Genomic DNA, 10,833 nt, shown 5'->3' with positions numbered 1-10,833 from the left:
TGGCTTCCTCTTATGTTGTCGATATCAGTGGGTGTCCATCCTGTACATATGAAGATGAGATCAGAACAATGGTGAAAAATGATCGCCGTTCAGAAGATGGACATGTAGAATTGGTTTGGGTTTACGTAAGAAATAGCAAACAAAAGAAGTCACTGGTGGGAGTATTTTATAGGCCCTCAACACTAGCTATGGTGTGGGACAGACTAGAAATCAAAACATACTGAGGGCTTGCAAGATATATTATAATCATGAGTGATTTTAGTTCTCACATGAATTAGACTAACCAAATTTGCAATGATAGCACTAAGGCCATGCTTGTAGTATGTATTTGAGACAGAGTTCAGGATAATATGTTGCGGAACCACAGAACTGTAATGAGACAGGATTAACTTATGATCTCATTATAAAGGATCCCCAAAGAAGTAGTGTTTATAACATTATAGAATTCAGTTTAACTGTTAGAAACTTGTGTTTGAATTTAAAGTCATAAATCTATAGCAAAGGTATGAAGACAGTTGGCTGAAGTTGACTGAGAAAAGGGAAGGCATTGGAGAAGGAGAGTGGACATTTATTTTATAATTCTCAACAAAGATACATTCTATTGAGAAAAAAAAGATATGATAAGATGAATATCTGTGTTTAACATAAAAGAAAATCCAAAAATAGATTCCAACAGGTATTTGGTAAAGTGCCATAGAACAAACCTGTGAGTGAAGTTAGAGCTCATGAAATAAAGAGTACAATGGAAACATGGAATTGAATCTTTTTTGTTTAAAGCCAGGTTGCGTCACATTATTTCAAGAGTTTCTTGCTGCAAGGCCTAATGGTAACTTTCATCATATCTTACCAAACCAGGTGTATTTGAATTGACTTGTATGTTAATTACTCAAGATTCTCTAGTCTTTACATTTCACTGGGGTATACTGACTATACTGTTGGAAATTTGGTTTCATGTAATGATATATCACTGTAATGGAGATTACCTAAAAGGAGAAACATCACCCATTAAGCAGGTATTTTTAAGAAAAGAGAGAAGAGAAACACTGGAGATCCAAACACAAACTGAAGACCTTATTTTTGCTTTAAACACTAGAAATAGTCACCAATCCTACTCACCAATCAGCTCCTTTCCCAGTATTTGCATCAAGTTGTGTTGCTCTCAATGGAGGTTGGCCTCTTGATCCATGTGTTTTATCCTCTCCAACTTATCTCTCACTCTGGAGAGTCTACTTCTTACGATAAACCCAAGTGAACCAAATTTCCAACAGTATAGTCAGTATACCTCTTCATTCCTTCAATGCTTCAAAGTGTGTGGAGACTATAATGTATCTTTGCTATGCTTAAGCATTCTCGATGACAGTAATTCATAGCTGCAAGAGGCAGCACTTTATCCAGCCTTTCTCTCTAGACTGCTGCACTACTGGGGAAAGTGGATACTTGAGCTTGTCATTGAACATCTCCCAAGCTTGAATATTACTGCACTATCTTGAGACAGTCAAACATCAGAACAACATTTCTCTACTAAGATGTGTGGAATCGTCACTGATTTCCTTACTCTTGCTGATAGGTGGTTACAAGTATTGAAAAATATGTGCTATTCAGGCGCCGAATCATTTGGTGGACACTGAATTTAGCCTCAGTGTCCTCAACTTTAATATGCAACACTGTAGCTGCAGGCAAGTTAAGATTCAAAGATGCATCATGTATGAAGGTACCTACAGTCAAAGACTTGTTTGCTTGTGAGAGATGAGCAAAGCTTGGTATTTACAATGTCTTACGTGCTTGGGATCTAGGAAGAGGGTACTGATTTACCAAATGGGTGTGAATTTACCAGGTCATGTAGCGAAAATAATATGACAGCAGACACTGTAACTGTGTAAGTGAAAATATATTGGTAAAAGTGGTGGTTTATTTAGCACATGTGCCACCTATGAGGCCATCATATATTTTCCTCTTCCCCTCCCTCCTACAATGTCTAGGTGCAGGCCCAACATTCTCACCAGGTGTGGAGGGAGCCTACTCTGTCATTTGCCCTGTTGACTTGGGCAGTTGTCTGCTGTTGCCTTTCAGCTTAGAGGATCCAGTTGCAGGCTTATCCTCCTGGGCTTGAACTGCTGCATACTTTGGAGAATCAGCATAGCAGAGCACCTCTGGAATGTCCTGAGGAGAAGCTTCCACTGTGCCTATATAACATTACTTACCCCTTACCTGCTGGCACCACTCTGTCTGCTTGAGAGGAAAAGACATGGTCCCTTGTTTCCCTCTCTGCTTGCCATTAATGCTGACCACACACTGTGAATGCAATGAAGTAATGCTCTATGAATATCCAGAAGCTACTAAGTGTTTTGATGGACCTGGGTCCGAAGCAACTGCCACCCTTTCTATGGAGGCAGCCAAGTGCTTGCATGCCAGAGTCATGCAGTAATGAAAATGTTATAGGATTGTTTCAACCTACTGAAAACCCCTTCCAGTCTTCCAGGACTGTTTCTGAAACTGATAACAACTAACACATCCAACACTTCCATGGCCACCTGTTTTATTATCCAGGGATGTAGATATCAGGCCCTGTGATTTATCAGCTTTCAATCCCATTGATTTCTTCAGCACTAATTTTTTACTAATATTTCCTTCAATTTCTTCTTCTCAATAGAACCTTGATTCCCTATCATTTCTGGAAGTTATTTGTGTCTTCTTCTGTGAAGATGGAATGAAAGTAGTTGTTTAATTGCTCTGCCATTACCTTGTTCTTCATTATCAATTCTCCTTATAGTTTAAGACATTTGTCTTCACTTTTTTCTTCTTTTTACATATTTATATTATTTTACAGTCTACAATTTAACCCACGTATTCTATATTTCCCCTCTAAACCAAACTTTTGGTCCGCCTTTGCTGAGTTCTAAACTCAGGGCTTGAATGAAAATTTGCGCTGGTTGTAGATGTTGGTGTTCGCTGAGCTGGGCGGTCTGATAGATGTTTCATTCCCTTGCTAGGTGATATCCTCAGTGCTGTGACGCCTCCTGTGAAGCACTGTTGTTTTGTGCTGGTTTGAATTTATATGGTCTGGTTTTTGCCTGATCCGGTAGGTGCCGGTTCTGGCTGTGTGTTGTAATGGTCGGTATATAGGGCCTAATTCAATGTGTTTGTTGATGGAGTCCGTGGATGAATGCCAAACCTCCAAGAATTCTCTGGCTGTCCTCTGTTTGGCTTGTCCAATAATAGTGGTGTTGTCCCAGTTGAAAGTGTGATTTTTCTTGTCTGTATGTATTGAAACCAAGGACATCTGGTCATGTTGTTTAGTTGCTAGCTGGTGTTTGTGGATGCGGGTTGCTAGTTGTCTGCCTGCTTGTCCCATGTAGTGTTTTGTGTAGTCTCCACATGATATTTTGTAGACCGCATTCGTCCTGTGCATGGTATCTATTGGGTCTTTAACTCTGGTCAGTTGCTGTCTTAGTGTGACTGCGGTTTGTGTGCCATCATGATTCCTAGTGGTCTGAGTAGTCTGGCTGTCAATTCTGAGGTGTTTTTTATACAAGGAATGGTGGTTATTGTTTTGGGTTTTGGTGTGTCCTGGTTGTGTTGTCTGTTGGTTAGGCAGATACATGTAGGTTAGCATTAAGAAGTAAGTTGGTCTTGCTGGATGATTCATGAAGAGTAGATAGTGGGACATGAATTTTTTAACAGTTGCTTTTGGGATTCTTGGCTTGGCAGTTAATTATAATGCTTTTGTCCTGTTTCCTTATACAGAAGTTGGCTGGCAGCTATCTGTGTGAGAGAGTCCATCTTGACCTGTTTATCCCTGACTGGCTTGCTGGCTCGTCAGCTTTCAGGGTTTCTTGAGTCCTTTTACCTGCAAGGTAGGGATGACTAGTGGGTCGATCATCAACTGTAATTTTCACAGCTTGGGACTGGAGATTGATTGGAGTGCAATGTTTCTGTAAACTGACACTAGATGGAGTACACTACAGATGTGAACTGCGGTAACGGAGATTTAATTGTAGGTGAGTGGAAAGGAAGAGATTCTCCCAAAATCCTTCTCAGAAAAATGAATCTATTAGTTATTAAGTATGAAAATAGTCAAAATTAAAAGAATTAATTAGTTTTAATGTTTAAAGAACAGCAGTTTTTCATCTCAGACCATCCTAGATTTGTTCCAACTATTTTGTGCCTTTAATACTTTATATTTCTTTTCAGTCTTTTGTGTATCATGTCTTTCCTTTCTCAAATAAAAATAATGGAGTGTTTTGTTTATCTGACATTTAAGGCAAGATACTTGTACACTCCACTTGTTTTTACATGTCGGAACCATTCTTGAGTTGTTAGAATTAGAATTTATTGTCACATACTCAAGTATAGGAATACATGAGGACAGTGAAAAGTGTACAAAATTGCCATTCTCTGAAACCATCTTGGTTACAAAACCAGAATTTAAAAAAAACATAAAAATTTTTTTAAAGTGCCAAAAAGGAAGGAAACGTCTGGATCTTAAAGTCTAAAGTCTTATCTCCATAAAGGTGTTTGGAAAGCTCGGCTACCGATGCAGGTCTCCATATCTAGCCATGGCCTGGACTGTTGGTCAGCCTGCAAGTCTCACATCGATCACTGGGAGAAGCCGCGTTTTTGTTGCCGCTGATGATGCCACCACTGCCTCCGATCGCTGGGAGGAGCTTTACCGCCACTACTGCCACCGCCCCAGAACGCTGGAAGGAGCCGCGTCGTTGTTGCTGCTTGTGTCATTGCATCCAATCACCAGGATTGCTGGGAGCATGCCGCCATTACGCAAAAGGCCCACTCTCGCTGCCAATGTCGTGCTGCTGCTGTCTTCGATCGCTGAGAGGATCCTGATAGGAACTGCGAACGCTGCCACAAAAGCCTGCTCTCACTGCCAACGTTGTGCTGCTGTCTCCTCCAATCACTGAGAGGAGCCAGGGAGGCCACTGCCTCTGATCCTGCTGCCACCTCAGACTGCCAGGACACTGCCACTATTCTGCACATGGCCCACTCTCATTGTTGCGCCGATGTTGCTGAATTGCTGCAAAAGGCTTTAAAGAAAACAAGGAAAAAGAAAAGAAAAAGAGCAAAAGCAAAAAGAGGAAAAGAAAACAAAACAAAGAAAGAAAATGGGAGTGGACGAGCCCCCGGCTCAGCCCTGCTACTCTGCCGCCATGTTGAATTCCACAAATTAATGTATTAATTATGGATTACCTTAATTGTGCAATTTTTGATACTGTATGCACTTCAATGGTATGCAGGGTATATGGGTTAAAATGTTATCTTAATTCACTAAATAATGATTATCAGTGCAATGTTAATGAATATAGAATCATTACTTACTTGAGTATTGGTGATGACAGTATCTTAAGGCTTTACCAATTCCATATAAAATAGCTCTGAAATGTCATTTTATAAACATTGATGTAGCCTCCAGTGGCAGATCTATTCTGTTAAATAAACCCTCTACCAAAAGGCAATAAAATATTTGGTGTGGAAGAAAATTGGTTACTCTTCAATTTACTAGTCTGCACATTATTGCATCTATTCAATAGAACTTGATGTGTCTCATCTAAATGTTCGCCAAGTACAGAGAGGACAAGAGGAAAAAGATTGCCTTGAAATTATGTAGAGAATGTGCCCTCCCTACTTTTCAATGGTTAAAAATTAAGTTAAAAGATGTAGATATAGCTGTTGAGGAATATACAAGGCTAACAGAAGACATCAGAGAGAATTTGAAATTGGTATGAAATGTCGCAGGATTTACCTACTTTAAGATTCAATTGATATCTGACTTTAATGAGGTCATTGCTTTGAATCTAAAGGTATGGACAAAGATGGAAATGTTTTTACTTTGCATTTATTTGCAGGTGGCAATACCTCCTGTTGCTGATGTCCCCTTTAGCTTGTCCGCTCACCAGACTGTCTATTTTGCTGGCTGGAAACTCGGAGACAGAGCTACAATATGTTAATGAGATCCTGCCAATAAGTTTGGCAGCACATCCTACCCTTCAGCCTTGCTGGAGATCATTGGCCATTTTTGGCCTCATCCCCCATTTTCCATAAATATCACGTCCCTTACTTTGGAAAGTAAGCATACACATATATTCCTGATTAGCAGCCAACATGAGCAGATTGTTGCCTTTGGGATTACTGGCTTCCCAAAGAGTATTAGATTAGATACACATGGCACCTCCCCATGAGACATATACTTTTTTTTTATTTTGCACAGGTTTTGTTTGCTGAGCATCTAACTTGACAGTGATCATAATGTGAGAATTATGGAAGTTTGTGTCCAGTTCCCAGGAAGATGTCACAATGTGGCCATGTTGCAACAGTCGAATGTCGCAGCAATTTTCAGTAGGAACAGCTAGTGAATGAATGACTGTTGGTGGGTAAAGGGCTATCATCTGAACATCTGGAGTTGAAAACAGAATACATACACTGTCGCAGTTCTGGTTGTGGCAATGTTCTGCTAACATGCAAGGGATCAACTCCAGAGACAGCATATTAGTTTTCAAACAACAGTTATATTAAATGAACCCTTTTTGTGGAATAGGTTTCAATAGCTTGACACTGAAGCATAGAATGCTGAAGAGTAAGGACTGACTTTTAACAGAACTACTTGGCAACTTGTAAAGTGAGAGGCAATTTCTTTCAGCAGCAATTGACATGATATTCACCCTGCAAAATCTTCCTGCTCACCCTGTTTCGCCCATACTTGCCACCCCACTGCAGAACTGAAATTGCTCCACGAAAGCCAGTATCCCATCACCAAGTCACACTTTATTTACATGTGCATAGTACCTGATAGTGATCCAGCTAGCTCAGAGCCAGCTCCTAGAATGAACAGAACTTCTAACATTTCTGTTTATATCTGTCAACTGGGGCTCCCTAATTTGACCAAGTTAACAGCCCCAGTCAGGGAACTCATATTCTATGAGGTTGGCCTGGCTGACCTTGTTCCAATCACTACATCTCTACATCTCTCCCCGTCCTAAGTCCTGGCACACAGGCTACTTCTTTAACTTGTAGCCTCTCTTGGGGCGTTTAGCATACCAGGTCCAGTTCCTCCAACTCTGGCTCGTTTACTGGTCGTGTCTGCCAGACCGTAACTCACCTCTTGTGCCTGGAGCATCACGGAAGACATTCATCTTCTTCAGGCGGTAATGGCATTGAGGCTGCAACATTTGCTGTGTCCATCTTATCCTCAAATGCTGGGCAGAGGGGAGAGCCTACGGTTCTGACAGCTTTGCTGGATGCTCTGAGGGACGGGGTATGTTTTGCTCCTAGCCCGTTTGCGAGGTTACAGCTTTCATATGGTCCACGTGCTTGTTCAGGACCGACTGTCCACCCAAAGTTTGTATGTCACGGGACCTGAACTTGCGGTGACCATGCCTATTACCTGTGCAGGCCATTCCCATTGTTTTGACACCAAACTCATCTCCTGACGTAAACCGCGTCTCTCATTTAGAGGAGTCTTGTGTCTGGCATTGGCATTCCTGATGCTGTTTTACCACTCACCCAAGTCTGGCAAAATCAAGTTTAACCTGTTGCAGAATCTTCTCCCCATTAGCAACTGTGCTGGAGCTATCCCTGTAGTTGTGTGCAAGGTGGTCCTATAATTGAACAAGAACTGGGACAGTTTGGTAGCAAGTGACACTGTAGGCTGTTTCTATAAGCCTACTTCAAGGCTTGGACTGCTCTTTCTGCCAGACCATTGGATGATGGATGGTACGGAGCTGTCCTTACATGTTGAATGCCATTTGACTTTGGGAAATACTTGAATTCCTTACAGTGTATTGCAAAAGATGTTTTCAGCTTTTCAATCATCGTCCCCTTGTTTGCTGAATGCACTCTATGTATGTCCAAACACTTTGAATGGGCGACCACAATGACACAGAGCATAAAGCCAATGAAAGGACCAGCACAGTTGACATGTCACTGAGTCCAGGATTTATCTGACCATTCCCACGAATATAGGGAGCTGCTGGCGGTAATTTTTGCCCTCGTTGGCATTCTGGGCACTGCCTCATCAATGGGGGTATGTCGGCATCCAATCCTGGCCACCAGGCATAACTTCTTACCAACATCTTCATCTTGGATACTCCTGCATGATCCTGGCAGAGTTCAGCCAGTATCTGGCAGCAACCTTTGCTTGGGACAAACACACTTGCTCTCCGTAATAAAGTGCTATCCTCTACAGTGATCTGGTCTCACTGGGTCCAGAAAAGTTTCAATTCTGGTTGTGATGGCCCTTTTGTTTCCCCCATCACCACCAGCTGTTTCAGTTTTGCCAGGAGAAGATCCTTTGCGTCCACAGTCTGATACAGTCAGTTGTGACTGGAAGAGTGTCCAGAAAGTTTAAACCAGAAAAGACTGTTCTTTGAGACGCATCACTGGTGATGTACCCACCAGTGGGAAGCAGCTCAAGGCATCCATATTTGCCACGTGGCCTCCTGGACAGTGTTCCAATTTGTAATTGTACACACTCAGAATAAGAGCTCACACTGGATTTGATCTGAAGCTGTGGACGGCACGGCCCCATCATGTTTAAATAGCCCAAGCTGGGGTTGTGGTCCATTACTATTACAGATTTACATCCGTAAATATAGGTATTCATTGCATCTCAGCACCATATCTCGCTTGGGATCGCAGTGTGCCAACATCTTAAATGACGATAGCTGCTTCTTCACTTTCATAAAGGCTACATCTTGGCTATGAGACCATTTCCAAGGCTGACACTTCTTCAATAGCAGCTGTAAGGGTGCCAGATGGAGGCCAGGTTACGTATGCATTTTCCATAACAATTTACAAATCCAAGGAAAGACCTAAGCTCTGGTTCAGACATGGGAGCCGGGGCACCTTTGATCACCTTCACTTTATCTTCCAACAGATTGTCGGATCTCCATTTCTACTTATGAGGCTTGATGTCCAATTTTGTTTGATAATACAATGGAATATTTTGCTGCATTAAATTGAAATATTAATGCAAGTTGTCGTTATTTTGTTGTGATATTGTACAAAACTTCCATTTTGCCAGTTCTAATCCTTCCCATTGATCAATAAAAACACACACTGTAGATAGTCTGTAAAGGTTCTATCAAAAATTCTATCCATTCTATCAACTTGACAGTTGACATGATTGGCAGCCTTTCCAAACTAGAGATGTGGGTAACTAGAACCCGAATGGTTGCAGGTAGATGCTCTATCAAAGCTGTTTTTGCATTGTTCAGCACCTTCCACAAACAAAACTGAATTCTCCATGGTAGACCGTAGAGATGCAAATGTCTGAAGTCAGTACAGCACTCAGTTTGAAGAAGGACTCCCCTGTATTCTCAATCACGACTTGACAGCTGCATGTCAGTTTGTCCAAATGCATTCACTTTTTCCTTAATAAAAACTGAAAGAACTGCAGATGCTGTAAATCAGAAACAAGAACAGAAGTTGCTGGAAAAGCTCAGCAGATCCAGCAGCATCTGTGAAGGGAAATCAGAGTTAATGTTTCAGTTCTGGTGACCCTTCCTCAGAACTGATGGTAGTTAGGAAAATCCGAGACAACAAGGTGCAGGGCTGGATGAACACAGCAGGCCAAGCAGCATCATAGGAGCAGAGAGGCTGATGAAAATGTTGGTTTCTGTGCAGAAGATAGGGTGGGGGGAGAGGGTAAGGAGTAAATGATAGATGGGCACAGAGCACAAAGCGAGAGAAGAACAGTTGGACAGACAAAGGAGTGGACAATGATCTGGCAGGGACAGTGAAAGCTATTAATGGAGACTATTAATGGCTAACAATAGGTAGTGTGTAATGCCACACTATGTGATAACAAGGCCTGGTGTGTGGGGGTGGGGGCTAGGACATGGGAGAGTTTAGGCCCTAAATTTATTGAACTCAAAATTGAGTCTGGAGGGCTTCAAGGTTCTCAAGCGGAAAATGAGGTGTTGTTTTTCTAGCTTGCGCTGAGCTTCACTGGAACACTGCAGCAAACCAGAGACAGAGATGTTGGCCAGGGAACAGGGTGGTGTGTTAAAGTGACAGGCAACTAGATGTTCTGCAAAGTGGTTACCCAGTCTACGCTTCATTTCCCCAATGTAGAGGAGACCACATTGTGAGGAGCGAATGCAGTAGACTAGATTGTATGAAGTGCTGATAAAGTGATGTTTCACGTGGAAGGTATGTTTTGGCCCTTGGATACTGAGGAGGGACGAGGCAAATGAGCAGGTGTTACACCTTCAGCGGTTGCAGGGAAAGATGCCGTGGTGCAGTGGGGGGGTGGTGTTGGGAGTAATGGAAGAGTGGACCACGGTGCCCTGGAGGGAATGGTCCATGGGGAAGGCAGATAAGGGATGGGAGGGGAATATGTCTCTGGTCTTGGCATCTCACTGGAAGTGGCAGAAATGGCGGATTCCCCAGCAGTGTCATTTAATAGGGCTCTCAACCAGGTCTGATCCATCACCTGCACTTCCACCCTCACCCCCTCTTTTCCCTCCCATAACAATGATAGGATTCCCCTTGTCCATGCCTACCATCCCACCAGCATCCACATCCAGAAGATCATCAGCCAACATTTCAGCCCTCTGGACTCAATATTGAGTTCAATAATTTTAGGGCCTAAACTCTCCCATGTCCTAGCCCCCAAATGAAACACACCATGCCTTGTTATCACAATCTGGCATTACACACTACCTATGGTTAGCCATTAACAGTCTCCATTAATAGCTATTCGCCCTCCTAGCCAGATCGTTATCCACTCTTTTGTCTGTCCAACTGTTCTTCTCTCTCTTTGGGTTCCATCCTTACCTATCGTTTACTCCGTACACCCTTCCCCCACCCTATCTTCTGCAT

Source organism: Rhincodon typus, chromosome 7 (assembly GCF_021869965.1).
Source record: "Rhincodon typus isolate 14 chromosome 7, sRhiTyp1.1, whole genome shotgun sequence".
NCBI classification, from domain to species: domain Eukaryota; kingdom Metazoa; phylum Chordata; class Chondrichthyes; order Orectolobiformes; family Rhincodontidae; genus Rhincodon; species Rhincodon typus.
Note: the sequence above shows the minus strand (reverse complement) of the source record.